Here is a 17512-nt window from a genome sequence, read left to right as displayed (position 1 = left end):
AGAGCCTCAACCAGTCAGCTTAAAGAATATTTTTCGATGACGAAAAACCTCCATTAACTTCGGCACCAAGCTTCAACCAGTGACGGTTCAGAACTCCATGCAATCGAGACCTAGAGGCTCAAGCAAGCTCACACTCCTTGTTGCTCCAGTGACGGCGAGCCACAATCGACCATGGAACAGCACTCGAGATCAGTGGCGAGAAGCTTGTGAATGATTTCAACCTCTCCAACCCTAGTCGATGAGTTTCGGTTGTGAAAAGGATGGCAGGACTGTTTGGCAAAAAGATGGATTTGTGGTCGGCGAGCAAGGAAGAAAAGAGAGAACGGAGAGATGACTCCTCGCCGTCAACAACCGAGCTCACCTTGCTCATCGCCGTTGACGAAATCTAGCTGAGCATCGCTGCTCAACTTCATGCTCGCCGTGGTCCGGGTTTCTTCTTGCTCAATCCGATCACTTCACCGTCATCATCATCGTCGGCGTCAACCATCGTCCTCTACACCAACACTTGCGGTAAGCTCTCCAATCATCCAAGTACGCTGTAGTTTCGTCTGCTCACTGCAATCCTTCCACAACAGCGTGTGGTTGGCCTCACTTCACCCAGTGCAAAGTCGTCCTCTCCGTTACCGTTGCTCTCCGCTGCCGGTAACATCAAACCCACCTCTCACCGGTTCCTTCCTTGGCCGCCTTGCCAACTCACTGACCAACTCTTTGGTCCTCACATGCAATTAATCTCTGGTCTTTCACTTCACCGAACATCGAGAAATCCCCATGCTCTCTGGTCCTCCACTCTTCTTTGACCTTTTCTTCTTCTTCTCCTAGGACGTCACCTCCTTTGGCAACTTCTTCTTTGCCGCTGTCTTCTTCTCGGCCTTGGGAGCCATTTTAAAGAGAGAAAACGAGTGAAATTCTAGAGAGAGAGAGTGCTGAGAAAATTGAAGAAAGGTGAAGTTCAGAACATAGGTGATAATATTGTCATTTCACAGTTTGCTTACAAATATGTTAAATAAAGCCAAGGGTATAATAGTAAACTCAATTTTTTATACTTTAGAATAGGGGTGTGAGAGCAAAATTGGCTGAGGTTTAATATGAGCGCAATAAACTGAAACCTCAGGAGGTATCAGAGCATTTAACCCTAAAATAAAAGAAGAAAAAGAAAAGAGGCATAGTTAAAACTTAGTAAATCTTAAGTCCATCTAATAAAAAACTAGCTCATGATCTTAATTAACGAAACTATGTTCACTTCCTATCAAAATGAAAAAATAAGCTAGATCGTAGGAACAAATATGATCATATTCCATAAAACAGATGTATAAAAAGGCCCACCAAAAGCCTTAACGATAACAAGGCTTGCAATAAAAAAGGGCAAATAATACTTAACTAGGAAAGAAAGAGATATATATATATATATATATATATAGAGAGAGAGAGAGAGAGAGAGAAGAAACAAACAAGGGGAAAAACATGCTACATTAGAATGTAGACTAACAAGAATAAAGAATGAAATTTTATTGAATTTTGTAAGGTACAAAAATCGAATTTCCAAATACAAAGACACAACAATAGAACTAATCATAGATTAGTCTTAAGGACACTCATAAGCGAGTCTTGTAGCCTAGGAAGCACGGACATGCCTAAAAGGGCAAAAAATCCGTGTCGAACACCGACACGCACCGGAAACGCCTCGACAACCTTGACAAGTGTCGGATACGCCATGGACACGCGTCCGACATGCCATGGATACGTGTCCGACACACATGTCCTATTCTTGGGACTTTTAAGAAAGATTTCGAAACAATGTTGAGTTGAAGTATAAATATTAGGAATTGTTTAATAATGTTTAGAAATAAGATGGTAATTACATAATTACTTAAAAGTTGTTTTATAAAACAAATTTATATTAAAACAATTAGATATTTATGCTTATATTTTAGTTCAAGGTTAGAACTCTTTCACAATCGTCTTTGACTCTCTTGTTCTCCCACCAACCAAGGTTCGCTACCGATGGATGGTCTCTCTTTCTCTCTATTCTCTTTTCTCTGTTCTTCTTCATTCTCCTCTTTTCTTTCTTCTTCTTGTTCTTCACAAACTCTTTTATTTCTTGTCTCTTTTTCCTTTTTCCTCTATTCCCCATGATTTTTTTTCTATTCTATGGATTCTTACCTTTATTTTTATCTAAGGCCTAATTCTTTTTCTAACAAAACCCTAATCCTCTTCGTTTCTTTGTTTTTTTTTTTCCCCCTCTTTCTATCATTCTTTCTTTTTCCCCAGCAAAACACAATTTTTTTTCATTATGAGGTTGTGAAAACTAATATTACTCTTAATTTTTTAAAGTACAACATCATACACACATATATATATATATATATATATATATATATATATATATAATATTTATTATTTACAGTGTCCCCGCCGTGTCGGTGTCCTAATTTTTTAGGATTTGCCGTGTCGCTGTATCCACGTCGTGTCGTATCCGTTTCCGTGCTTCTTAGCTCGTAGCATAAACAAAGCAATTAAGTTAATTAACCAATTCTAATTAATATCTCGTAATTCTTATAAACTCATCTAAATGCTATAATTACCAGAACAAGCCTCATGAAATGATTTATCTCATTCATTATTATATTAAATTTCCAAATCCATAAAGTTGTTTCCTCAATTACAAACAATTAATTACTTAACTATCTCGATTGACTTTATTATGTTTCTAAACAAGTTATGCCAATTTCCCTTAAACTTAATAAATCTGTAAGTTAACCATCTTGATTAACTTTTACTAAATTTTCACTTATTATACATGAGCCCCGGGTCCAGGCTCCAATAAATCAAAGTGGCTCGCTCTCAAAGCCACAAGTACTGGAACATATACTCCTATACTCTAAACAAAGTGTACAACACAGTCTCAAACCATTGAAAACTCCAGACTTCTTGTTGGGTTTGAATGTCTAGTCACCTAGATGGTTCCAGACCACATGAATACGGCATAGCAGCCCAAATGACCATATAACAGTATCATCACTCCCAAGGTAGGTCCCAGACCATGCCTAGCAAGAAGTGAGAACACATTGTCACAATTCCAAGTGGTTTAGACTAATCTAAGAACTTAGGATGCACCTCCGCCTCTTAGAGGGCCTTACATAATCTCAACCGTCTGTAAATTAATTTCAATTTTCATATATGTTAGGCACATTCGTTATGTGTTTGCAACTTCCTACTCAAAACTTGGGTTATAATGTATCAATGTGTCTTCAGCCGTTTGAGACTTTTGAGTACATGTTGAAGACAAGGTAGATATGAAATTTTGATACACACTAGAAATCCCTCAAGACTCAACCACCTATCTATGTTAAGTTGAGACCTCAGAGACCAATTTATAACCTAGGGATGATCTCTAGAAGGCTCAAAAAATTGTTTTAATCCTACATATCGAAATGGGAGTTTTTACTAAAATTATTTTCAAAACAGGGATTTTTACAAAACAGTAAAACTTGACCAAATGGTCGATCGATCAAGGTTTTGGCTATGGATAGTATGCAAATTGAGCCTGGACATCAGTTGAGAACAGAAACTGATGAAGTCAAAGACGATCAGTTGATCATACACCCTGATTCTAAACATAACTGAGTTGATATAGTAAGAGCAAGAGAGTGCCATATCCAGAAATTGCATTACGGATATCTATAATCATAAAGAAGAAGAAGAAGAAAAAGTAAGTGTTACTTGGTGCAAAAGATACAACATAACTGAGAATATTTGTCCACAAAGACATGGTAGAAAGATTACCAGGAAATAAATTATCCAAAATAGCATGAATGTTAAATTAAAGTGGTGGCAGCAGCTAGAGGAAACCCTAGCTAAAATTGTGTAAAGGCGCTCGTTTTGCAAGAGCTGGTTTAGTTTAGACCAGCTATGGATAATGAGAAGTAACACTCATGAAACTCCACAGGATGTCCGTATATTTATGGAAATTTATTATATTGAAACAGAGCATCTAAAAGCATTAAAAATTAAGTGGATATGACCTATGTCCGAGCCCTTTATTTACTATATCTGCTCTTCCGATCCTACCATTTTTCTCTTAATAAGAAAATTAAAGAAAGCAATAAGAAGAAAATCTATGTACGAAGAGATGAACTCCTTCCTACATCAGATAGATTGAACAGGCCTTTTGACTATCAAAAATAGGCCAACTAGCCCGAGTCCTGAACCACTGCAATGGACAGACTGCAAGATCCTCAAGCCAGGAGAACCTTCATGAATTTTGTCATCATCCAATTGTTCTCAAATGGGTCCATTCAACGAACTTGATTGCTAACAAGAGTCTGCTCAGTAAGTATAATGTTTAGGGACAAAGGTGTTCCATGTATCTGAAATGCATGCTCCTAAAAAGAAAACAAAAAGTTGCTACTGGTGATCTGCTCTCACTTAATATCTTTTAGCTAGCAAGAAAACACCATAAAAATATGATGTTTACCACTTACTCAAACTACAATATTAGCTACATGTGGCTGTGGCTAGTACGATTATAAAATTATAATTAAACAAATGACTCCAGCAATAATTAATTTAGAAAAATATTTACCGAAAAAAATAATTAATCTAGAAAACTGGTTGCTGACTTCGACTTTCTACACCAAAAAAAACCATTCACCAGATACGGAAGTCAACTAGACTGCCAACCATGCTTCCCACTGTTCCTTAATTCTTTCGTTTGGCAAAACTTTGTAAAACTAAATAATTAAAAAGCAAAATAATAATAATTATTATAATACAAGTACAATTTGCAGACTATAATGTAGCAGTCAAAACCACAATTTGCAGGTATTCCTAGCACTATATAATTAATACATTTTTTTAAAGCATTGAATATAAAACACCAACTACTCTGCCTCACCAATTTGTAAACTTTGTGCTTAAAGGTACAACTATAGCTCCACCAATATTAAAATCATACAAAAGATAAGTGCAAGGGTGCAATTTATCTCCAGATTTAAATAACACGGTAACACCTACAGAAATTGCATGTATGGAGCTATGCAATATAAGATCCCTAGTAAACTGAATTATTGAATATGCATTTTGGGTCTTCCCTCCCTAGGATCATGCCATGATCAGAACTGAGTAATGCCCTTTTTTCTTCCGTTTGTTTTCCTTTTTTTAATCTGAGATGCTTTACATAGCAATATAGTGATTTACTTGGCCAAATCTTATCTAGACAAGTACATCAATAATGTCACAAAACAAAGGAATGCTTTGCAAATGCACAATATCATAAAAATAAATCCAAAATTATTATTGCAGGATTTTCTAAAGTTCGGAAATGGTTTATTAAATCAAATTGCTCAGATAAGTGATGGTTTATTAAATCAAATTACTCAGATAAGTGGTGCAAGTAACACATTATTAAATAATACAATCACCAAACAGAATAATGTGATCCAGTGTGTGTAACTTTTGTAAGGACAAATTGAAACCATAAAGTAGTGCATTATAAATTTAAGAATGAAGAAATTTATGATATGTAATGATAACAATTCGAGATCAGATGAGTATCCAAACTAAATATTTTCAGTGTTTAGGATTAAATAATACAAAATGGGAAATGATGATGCAATAAGTAGGATTGCAACAAGTTGGGCAAAGGGGAGACAAGCAAGTCTTATCTTATCTGATAGGAAAATATCAAGTTAAAAGCGAGATTTTACAAGAAAATATTAGACCAGTTATCTCATACTGAGAAGAATGCTGGGCATTTTTTTTTTTTCGGAAATTCAAGCAATTTATTAATGAAAGTAACCTGTATGGAGGAAGGCTAAATAGCCAGAAAAACTGGGACAATATGAAATTGGCCCAACTCAGCATAAGCTGTAAAATACAAACATAGGACATATGGCCCATATGTTAGCAAAAGATCAGGTCTGACATCTATTAATGAAAAAAGAAGAGAAAAAAGGTTTAAATCGCAGTCATATACAACATAGGTAATAACATGCACAAGTAAGAAAAAGAACACTAGCTAAAATAGATGGTACAAGACAAAGAGGAAGACCAAAATTAACTTGGTACAAAGTTATAAAAGACAATGTAAGAAACTAAATATTGTAACGGAAATATAAGAGTTCATGTGGTCAACCCCATTTTGGTGAAATCAAGACAAGGATGATGGTGAGGAAAGTAGCGAATGATAAAGCGAATTTATTTATCAAAGTCATTAAACGCAATACAAAAAAAAAACAAAAAACAAAAAAAAATAAAAAATAAAAAATAAAATAAAAAAACCCGACATATGGTGCAAAAAATAGCAGATATTGTCAAGAAACAATAGGAATCCTTAAAATTATCTAATTAAAGGTATAGTTTTTGCTTCTCTGGTTACCCCCATTTCCTTCAAGCACAAAATTACAAGAACATAAGCATAGTCAATATAAGTTTCACATTTGAGAGATACCATTTGATTTATTAATGATTTTCATTAAATCAACAAGTCACATTGTCATTCATGGAAATGAACAAGATTACAACATAAAATAAATAAATAAATCACACATGAAGCACAATTTTAGATTCCACGTCAAAATTTTCAAAGAAATGTACATTGCATTAATAAACACGTACAAAAACATACTATAAGAGCATGAGCAAGGGAAGACTAGTTGTTGAAGGCAGAACCGGAAAAAAGAAGAGGTTTTTCGCGCAGCTAATCAAGCATCCAAAAACGAAATGAAAAGTGCTTTCTTAATTCATTTAAATAATGTCTTCAACTATTGCATGCATGGAGCTATGCAAATAAGATCCCTAGTAAACTGAATTATGCTTTTCGGGTCCTCCCTCCCTAGGAACATGCCATGATCAGAACGGACTAATGCACTTTTTTCTTCCAATTTTTTATTTATTTTTAGTTAGTTTTTTTCTAATCTGAGATGCTTTACATAGCAACTTACTCGGCCAAATCTTATATCTAGCCAAGGACATCAACAATGTTGCAAAATGAATAAATTCTTTATAGATAAACACTCATAAAAAATACCAAATTTAGTACCATAGGATTTTTTAAAGTTCAGAAGTGGTTTTATTAAATCACAATGATCAGACAAGTGGTACAAGTAACACTAATATTAAATAAAACAATCACCAAACATAGTATATGATAAGAATTCAAGAACAGAGGAATATTCAAACAAATTATTTTTGGTGGATTAATAATACAAAATGGGTAATGGTGATGCTATAAGTAGGATTGCAACAGGTTGGACAAAGGTGAGACAAACTGGTCTCATCTTATCTGATAAGAAAATATCAAGTAGTTTTTTGCGAGATTCTACAAGAAAAGTTAGACCAGATATCTTATACTGAGAAGAAAGCTAGGCCTTAAAAGAGAAGTGAGAACAACTTATTTATGTTGATGAAATGAGAATGTTTCGATGGATGATAGCAGTAACTTGAAGATATAAGGTTAGTACTCAAATGTTAGCAGAAGATTAGGTGTGACATCTTTTAATGAAAAAGGAAGAGAGAGAAGTTTTAAACAGTAAGTTCATATACAACATATGTAATAACATGCACTAATAAAGAAAGAACACCAGCTAAAGCAGATAGTACAAGGCAAAGAGGATATTTCATATTGCTTTCATAAGCAATGAAAATCTTGATTACACAAGTATTTAACCTTTTATCTATGTTTGATACTCCAATATGAAGTCGAACATTACCAACACGCCAGTGATCTAGCGGTACCAGACCCCTACTTCTCAAAGGAAGGTCAAGGTTCGAGCCTTAGTAGAGGCATGTGTGTGTGAGTGCCAACAAAGGGAAAAAAAAAAAAAAAAAAAATGAAGTCGAACAACAAAGGGTTTAGTGACATGTCTGCTACGAAGATTTAAGCATATTATAGTATATTCTTGTAATTTTAATATAAATAGAGGAATGCAAAGTGATGACTTGCTTACCAACTTCACAAGGTGTGCACTTTTAAATGTAGCTTTCTCATCAACCTCAAAGGCAATGCCCCTATTTTGTACATACCAATAGCATAATAGGAAGTAAGCTACCTCAACATTGGAAGAAAAAAATATTAACATGAAAAGATGTTACTTTTGTATGATTATCAACTCAGCCATTACAAGGAAAATAACTAGTTAATCCATAAATCAGGACTCTAATTAGGATCATTAGGTATGTTTTACTTCTTGGGAAAAAAGTGTATATTTGAACACAAATCTAGATCCAAAAGACGGACCATTGTGATCCATAAACCATTAGACTCTTTTGAGAAAGGAATTTTTTTGAGTCCTTTTCTTTTGTTTCTTTCTTTTTGTTTCTTTCATATTTATTTATTTATTTTTAAGATTAAGTCTCAAATGGACAGTGCTTAACCCTGTTAGTTTCTTTTGTATTTATGGGTTGCCCAAATAGCTTAGTTTGGAACAATATTTATTGCCTTCTCAACCAAAAATAAAATAAAATAAAAGAAGAAAAAGTAAAGAGGCATAGTTAAAATTGAGTAAGTCTTGAGTCCATCTAAAACAAACTAGTTTATGATCTTAATTAACCAAACTATGTTCACTTCCTATCAAAATGCAAAAATAAGCTAGATTGTAGCAACAAATAAGATCATATACCATAAAACAAACATACAGAAAGACCCACCATTAGAATTTGCAACAATAAGGCTCACAATCAAAATGGGCAAATAATACTTAACTAGGGGGAAAAAAAAGAAACAAACGGGAAAAAAATTACTACACTAAAATGTAGACTAACAAGAAGAAAGAATGAAAATTTTATTGAATTTTGTGAGGAAGAACAAATTGAATTTCCAAATACAACTCTTCATATATTAGTGGTAGGGACACTTATCAAAAAATATATATATTAGTGGTAGGGACACTCGTAAAGGAGTCCCGTAGCTGAAACAAAGTAAGCATTATGCTAATTAAACAATTCTAATTAGTTATCACAATTAGAATGTCTCGTGTAATAATTAGTATCTTATTATATTTCATCCAAATCACAACACAACTACACAATCTTTTAATCAACCTCAGTTCATATATTAATTAGTATCAAATAATTCTTATAAATTCACCTCTTACCATAACAAGTCTCGTGAAACGATTTATCTCATTAATTATTATATTAGACTTCTAAAACCATACAGTTCTTTCCTCAACAACAAACCATTAACTAGTCAATTATTAGGTTTCTAAACAAGTTATGTCAACTTTCTTAAACTTAATAAATCTGTTAGTCAACCATCTTGATTAATTTTTATTAAATTTTCACTTATTAAAGACAAGCCCTGGACCAAACTCCAATAAAATCGAAGTGGCTCACCCACAAAGCCATGAGTACTAGAAAATATACTTACAACATGTTGCAGGGTTTGTAGGCCTACTCACACAAATGGTTCTGGACAATGCCAATATGGCATATCAACCCAAATGACCATACAACAATATCATTATCGTGGGATCATACACTCCCAAGGTAGGTCCTGGACCATAGTAATCATTGTAAGATCAGTCTCGAACTTCCACTATATCCTCAAGAGTGAGAACACATTGTCACTATTCCAAGTGGTTTAGACTAAATTTAAGGAGATCATAAGATGCACCTCCACCTCTTAGATAGCCGTACATAATGTCAATTATCTGTATATTAATTTCAATTTCCATATATGTTAAGCACAATAGTTAGGCGTCTGCAACTTCCTACTCAAAATGTGAGTTGTAATGTATCAATGGGTCTTGAGTTGTTCAAGTACATCCATTGTAGACGAGGAATACACAAAATTTCGAAGAACACACTGGAAATTCCTCAATTCTCAACCACATATCTAGGTTAAGTTGAGACCTCAGAGACCAATTTATAACCTAGGTATGATCTCTAGAAGGCTGAAAATTTTGTTGTAATGGCCAATCGATCAAGATTTGGGCAATGTATAGTATGCAAATTGAGCCTGGACATCAGTTGAGAGAATAAACTAATGGAGTCAAAGACGATCAGTCGACCAAAATCCAGAAATTGCATTACGTTTACCTATAAATCATAATGAAGAAAAAAGTGAATGTTACTTGATGCAAAAGATATAACACAACTGAGAATATTTGTCCACAAAGCCAAGCTAGAAAGATTACCGGCAAATGAATTGTCAAAAACAATTGAAGTGTTGAATTAAAATTGTGTAAGGATGCTCTATGTTCAAGAGCTGGTTTATTTTAGACCAGCTATAAATAATGAGAAGTAACACTGTTAAACTCCTTGAATGTCTAGAGGCCCTATTTGGCCTTGTGTAGTTCTCTTGGGATGCGCTCCCCTTTTGAGTGCTTTTATACAATTTTACTTATCAAAAAAAAAAACACTGTTAAACTCCACAGGTTGTCCGTATAGTTATGGAAATTTATTCTATTGAAACAGAACATCTAAATTAATTAAAAAATAAGTGGATACAACCTATGTCTGAGCCCTTTATTTACTATATCCACTCTTTCTACCATTTTTGTCTTAATAAGAAAATCAAAGAAAGTAATAGGAAGAAAATATAAGAATCAGTAAATGTAATGTTTAGGCATAAATGTGTTCCATGTATCTGAAACACATGCTCCCTAAAGGAAAATTTAACAGTGACGAAATATGACAATATAATGATAACAATTCAAGAACAGAGGAATATCCAAACAAATTATTTTCAGTGAGTCAGATTAATAATACAAAATGGGAAATGGTGATGCAATAAGTATGATTGCAACAGGTTGGGCAAAGGGGAGACAAGCTAGTCTTATCTTATCTGATAAGAAAATATCAAGTAGGTTAATAGTGAGGTCTACGAGAAATTATTAGACGAGTTATCCTATATTGAGAAGAATGTTGGACATTGAAAAAGAAGTAAGGAATTTTATGTTGATGAAATTAGAATGTTGAGATAGGTGATAATGGTAAGTAGAGGATATAAGATTAGTAATCAACATGTTAGCAAAAGATTAGGTGGGACATTTATAAGTGAAAAAAGAAGAGAACGAAAGTTTAAATAGTCCTATACAACATAGGTAATAACATGCACTAGTAAAGAAAAAAGAACACTAGCCAAAATTGATGGTACAAGGCAAAGAGGAAGATCACAATTAACTTGGAATGAAGTTATAAAAGACAATGTAAAAAACTAAATATGATAAGACAAATGACTTATAACATAAAAGAATGAAAAAACAAGAATTCATGTGCTTGACCCCATTGTGGTGAAATAAAGGCAAGGATGATGATGATGATGATGAAAGTACAGAATGATAAAACGACTTTATTTATCAAAGTCAATTAACACAATAAAAAAACCCCACATCTGATGCAAAAATCTGAGTAGATATATGTCAAAAACCAGAGCATGTACCTGTATAGGGATCCTTAAAATTCTCAAATTAAAGGTCTAGTTTTAGCTTCTCTGGTTACATCCATTTCCTTCAAGCACAAAATTACAAGAACATAAGCAGAGTCAGTATCAAATGATACCATTTGGTTTATTAATGATTTTCATTATATCAACGAGTCCCAATGTCATTCATGGAAATGAACAATGTTACAACATAAGATAAATAAATAAATCACACATGAAGGGCATTTTAGATATCACGTCAAAAATTTCAAAGAAATGTCCATTGAATTAGTAAGTACTGCATACCATAAGAGACTGATCAAGAATACAGAAATGAATATAATACTGCTTTCTTAATTCATTTAAATTCTAAAATTTCACCCCAAAGCAACTGTCATATAGGTATTATATGAATTTATGGGCATTCAATGTTGTACCATATGCTAAGCTGGTAAAATGTTTGCATGGTAAAAGGGAAACAAAAAGGGAAAAATGTCGGCTTTGCTTAAGAGTAAAGCTTTTGTAGGATGCCCAAAGAAACACACATGCATAGCACATAAGCAACAACACATTTGTTAATTTAACAAAAAAAAAAAAAAAACAACAACAACAACACATTTGTTATGGATGAAAGCAACATGACTCCCAAGGGAAGATATACCATCAGATGACATCAAATGGCAATAGTTATTAGTGCCTTTACGACATAAGAAACCTTGATCAGAAATTGCATATTGTCATGTTTATTCCGCAGATGTACCAGTGTGTCTGCATTCTAAAGGCAAGTAGATGAAATTTTACTATTTTTCATTGTTCTTTGTGGAAACTAAGAATCGTCATATACCAATTATGTCATAGAGAATAAAAATTTTGGCAGGAAGGAAAAGGACTTCTAAAATAGAAGACATCCCAACATAGTTTTCTATCAACTTGAAGAGTGGTAACAATGTATTCATAAGGAACTGTAACATCAATCATCATCATCATCACTATTTTGATAGAATTCATTTTTTTTTTTGAAATCTGATAGGATTGCTAATTTTTGACAAAAATGTGGTCAGAAACAACAGTTCCTTCCTACTAGTTTACACAATTCTATAGATAGAGGTTAAAGGAGAAAAGAAACCTAAATTCATGCAGCAGATCATGAAAACTTTGCAAATGAGAATTCAAACGATATCTGACATTTTACTTAAGGGATGTGTCGATGGCGTGGTTTGTAGTGGACCATTGCTTGAATGTGCAACAATTGTTAATTTATATATGGAAGTCTCCCTCCTTATGCTCAGTTTGATCTACGAATTTTGTGAGGAAGAAGAAGAGTAATGCAGGGGAAACTATATTGCCTTGTTCGGTTACCAAAGAAAAAAATGGGGAATGAAATTATGATGGAAGTAAGGGAAAAGGCCTAATTTAATTTGATCTCCCGTTCTTCTTCCTTGTTCTCAACCGTGTTATAGAAATTTTAAATTTCTAATCTCATTTAAGATCAATAAGAGAGCATATGAGGGAGATCATAGTTAATTTAAGTTATTGTTTTTATTTCTTTTTCTTTTCCTTGCCCTTTTCCCTCCCTAAACGAAAAAGAAATTCCATTACTTACAAAATCAATTCAGCATTGTGTGATAATTCACATGGTGGAATGCAAATAGGAAATTGTTCTGCAACCCAAGAATTTTGTTGATCAATCGTTTGCATCACATACAAATCAGTATAAGACGATCATGTAAGTTAAAGATGCAGAAATGATTTGGTCCAACTAATTCAAAGTTCAAACAAGCAACACGAGCACTTATTACCTATGAAGGGACAATGCTATGCTGGATCTGAGCTACAACAACAAATGGAAACTGTAGTCATGGAACCCTTTGCAAGTGATACTAACAGCACATTACAAAATTAACAATTCATCAAACATCGTAGATGCATGATGGATTATACTTAATTTTCTGTAATAGTGGTACCATGGAAGTAAGGGAAAACGCCTAATTTAATTTTGATCTCCCTTTCTTTTTCCTTGCAAGTAAAACTAACAACAAAACACAAAATTAACAATTCATCAAACACCGTGGATGCATGATGTAGCATAACAGCATGTAAAATTACTTACATCTGGTCCTCTCCAGCTAGCTTCTCCTCCGGTGGTACGGAGGGAACTACCTTGCTGCCTTTTTGCCATTTCAGTAGACGCCCGACTATGGAAGTACCCATAGTGTACAAATGGTTTACAAAAAGCTGAGACATAGATAAACTGGGTATACGCCTTATCAGAACATGGTTAACGGCGGTTAAAGACGAAAATTGCAAGCAGAGGAAGAAGAAAGATGGCCCAGTGAATTAGTTTAAGGTAGAGTGGGGAAGGTATGGTGATGGCGAAAATTAAGGCCGCGACCCCAAAGAAGACACCCACACGCTCTACCACCTGGGCTAGGTCTAGATTTGGGGATTTGGGAATCATGTAGTTTGAGACAAAGAGCAGAGTGACTGCAACGACGATGGTGAGAGAGAGGAAGTAGAAGCTCAAAGGGATTGGGGCGGGACTTTGGAGCCAGTTAACTGCAACTGCAACTGCCAACGCAAAGCAAAATCCGATTACTTTCGCTGGAAACTCAGCAACATTGTTGTCATTATTACCATTATTATGTGGAGCAACGGGATTAGGATCTGGTTCGAGTTTTTGGTGGTGTTGAATTTGTTGATTCTCTTCTACTACAGACTTTTCAAGATCTGGAACGTCGATGGCTTGTTGGTGGTGCTGAGCAGTATCAACTGCTACCGGCGTTGTAGGGTTTGAAGCAGAAGGAGATTGTGAAGACTGCGAAGGGTTTGGGGGAACGAACAGTAGGAGTGTTACGAAGAAACGATGGATTGCAAGAAACAACGCCATTTTCTTGAATCCTGATTTTTTATTGTAATGTGACATTGTGACCGTATGTATTTATAGACGAAATTAAAATGGCGGGTGTTTTAACCCTTTGCTGCATGCAACGGTTCTCGGTTATCCGTGTAATGCTGGAATATGTTGTTATACAGTCGCCGACATTATATATATGTATATTGTAATGTGAATGACATGAATCTTTGGGTTGGTGACCCCATAAATAGAATGCCGCGATACTATGTGAGACCAAAATGATTTGACTTAAATTTTTTTTTTTGAGGTATTTTATAATATGTGTTGTAAAAAAATTTATAAATTGTACTGTAATTTATTTAGGATGTTCTATAATTCTATCTACCCTATCACACGCGCGCACACACTCTCTCTATCTATTAGAGGTGCACAAAAGAATCGGAATCGTGGAACCGGAACTGTTTTTTCCGGTTCTCACGGTTCTGGTTCCGGTTCCGGTTTCGAATTTAAGAACCGTGGATATACGGTTTCGGTTCCGGTTCCAGCCCGTGGGAACCGGTAAGAACCGGAACCGTATATATATATCTTATATGTATTATATATATAATTTTATACTTAAAAAACGAAGTAAAGACTAAAGAAAAGTCGCTGGACCTGAAAAAAAACATATTCTTTTTAGTTTTTTTGCCCTAAATGTCTCTCTTTCTCAGTCCTCGTCAGTCACCTCCTCTGATTCCTCTCAAATTCTCAATATCTCATGATCTCATCTTAGGGTTTGACGAAGTGACGAATGCCCAAGCTGATATGCTCTCGGTGGTTCCGTGACTTCCATCTCTGTTTGCCGAGAGTTGACCGACGCCGGCATGTTGGTCATTTTAGGACATCATTATCGATGCTCCTAATCTCCCCGACTACATCTCCAACCTTCTCGATGAGTGCTTAGCTTGCATATTCCAGTCGCTTGGCTCCGGTGATCAGAAACGATGCTCTCTCGTTTGTCGCCAGTGGTTTCAAATCGAGGGACAGAGCCGTTACCGTCTCTCTCTCAACGCCTAAGCCGATCCGCTCTCGGTGGTTCCGTCTCTGTTTTCGAGGTTCGATGCGGTGACTAAACTCGCTCTGATCTGAAATGCGATCGCAGAGTGAGCATCGGCGACGAAGCTCTCAAGCTCATCTCTTTCCGATGTTGAAACCTAACCCGTCGTCCCGTCTGAAGCTTCGTGCTTAACTGCTTGCCGAGAGTTAACGGTTCCATGGGAACCGAACCGGAACCATAGAGTTTCTACTGTTCGGTTCCATACTATACGGTTCCGGTCTCGGTTCCATTTTTAAGGAACCGTTGTGAATGGTTCCGGTTCCGGTTCCGACCGGAACCGTGAGAACCGGAACCGTGTGCACCCCTACTCTCTATTTTTTACTTTAATTTATAAATATTAAAAACATAATTATATATATATTTTTTGTCAACTCACACACCACTCATAATTACACAGATTGATAAAGTTGAAAATCTTTGATGAATATTATTTGCAAAACAATATGTTAAAAGAAAGGAAAAATAGGTAATTAGTATATAAAAGTATATTACTAATATCCACCCAAATCTACGACAATAATTAATAGTCAATGATAGCAAAAATTTAATTGTTCTAGTTATATTGATGACATGTTATTACCAACTTATTAAGTATCGTCATATGGTGATATGACTCACTAAAGTAGAATATTTTTTTTATGTGATAAGAAAAAATTAGTTAATGGCACAAATAATAAAGTATTAAAGGCGCAAACAATCCTTTCTCAACAAAGACGAGGACATTGACCCCATAAAATTGTGAAAGAAAAAAATAAAATCCTAAAAGGAGGCAACCTACTAACATAGCCTGAGCAAAGGGTAAAATTGTTTATCTTATGTGTGAAACTCACGTGGGGGCTTACGATTTAATTCAATAAATAAATAAATAAAGGATTTAGTTTATGCCCTTCGTGGCCTTGAAAAAGAACCTTAATTTAAAATCTTTTATCGTAATTGTGAAACTCACATTTTGAAAGAGATGGTAAAAAAATTCTAAATGTAACCGTTCTTATAAATTACTCTTCTCATTTTATATACATGAGATTATAAATCTTTTTTACTTTACATACAGTCTTTATAGATTTTTTTAATTTTTTTTTATATGTAAAAAATGTATAATTGTGACGTCTCGAATCCCGTGATCCGGTGCATCAACCAAAAGAGACCAAGCAGAATAAAACCCGACTCGATATCGAGTTCGAAATGCTGAAGCAAAAACAAAGGAAGAGGTCCCTAGGGTTAAACACCACCTATGGGACAACAAGAGGACCTCATATGAAATCACAAGACTTAATTCAAAGGAAAACGCTGAAACTAAGGTCAAAACGGACAACATAGGGAATTAAGGGTAAAATGGAGGAGAATTTTAAACAAGTCATATGAAGTGTACTCAATCCAATATAATCATTTCATAATATCCCTAGAGTTCTAAGGCCTTTAGTCATGGTTTCCCACAATTACACCCTCTCGGTCAAGTGATTTCGTAATAATGTCCCACTAAAACGTATATATATCTTCGTAAGATTTGAATCTAACAATGGGACTGGTACCATTAAAAGCTAACTTAAAATCCTTGAATTTAGACTTGAGATTGACCTAATTTGGATTTAAAATGAGCAAGATATGGCTGTTACAAGATCAGGTGAAAATTCTGTACAGCGCATGAACAGTAGCTGCAGCTAAATGCACATTCTGTCCAAAAATTGAAAGTAGGCTTTCAAAAATGTTTCCCAAGGTCCCGTTCGAATATGCGGTCTCCAAATACACCCAAATGACCCTGGAATGGTCGGTTTGGTTGTAGAAAAAAAAATGGATAAATAGTAATTGTGACCAAAATTGCAAAAGAGAAAACCCAATTTTCGGTATATTGCTCCCCCTTACCCAAAAATGATCCCTAAGGCCTCTAAGGTCAATCCCTAGTGAAGTGAAGTATGGAATTAGATGAATACATACATGGGTACATTAAAGTAGCAAAAGTAAACATTAAAATAATTGGCCTTGGCCTCATTACAATTCATTGAATAAATCTCAAGATACAAAATGCTTAAAGAGGTTACATTCATATTTAAATGTACATTACACTTTAATGATAATCAATACATAAGGATAGTCACAAATGGAAATAATAGGAATACATCCAAGCAAAATGAAGTCACGTCCATGTAAAACAAACCTTGTCTTGAAAAATGTTTGTCAACAAGTAGGAGTAATTTAAATT

The 17512-nt window shown here is 34.7% G+C and overlaps 1 long non-coding RNA gene across 1 annotated transcript; it reads right to left on the bottom strand.

The window, feature by feature from the left end:
• Positions 1-2123: 2123 nt before the first annotated feature.
• Positions 2124-14364, bottom strand: LOC132303571 (uncharacterized). The gene is made up of 3 exons (XR_009481286.1): positions 13476-14364; positions 11384-11451; positions 2124-8007 (listed from the first exon to the last, which is right to left on the bottom strand). It is a non-coding gene; the product is annotated as an uncharacterized LOC132303571 (long non-coding RNA).
• Between the last annotated feature and the right edge of the window lie 3148 nt (positions 14365-17512).

The sequence above is a fragment of the Cornus florida genome, unplaced genomic scaffold (assembly GCF_030987335.1).
Source record: "Cornus florida cultivar Cherokee Brave unplaced genomic scaffold, ASM3098733v1 CherokeeBrave_3.0.0_Hap2_Chr04, whole genome shotgun sequence".
Taxonomy (NCBI): Eukaryota; Viridiplantae; Streptophyta; class Magnoliopsida; order Cornales; family Cornaceae; genus Cornus; species Cornus florida.
Note: the sequence above shows the minus strand (reverse complement) of the source record. Positions and strands in the feature narration are given on the sequence as shown.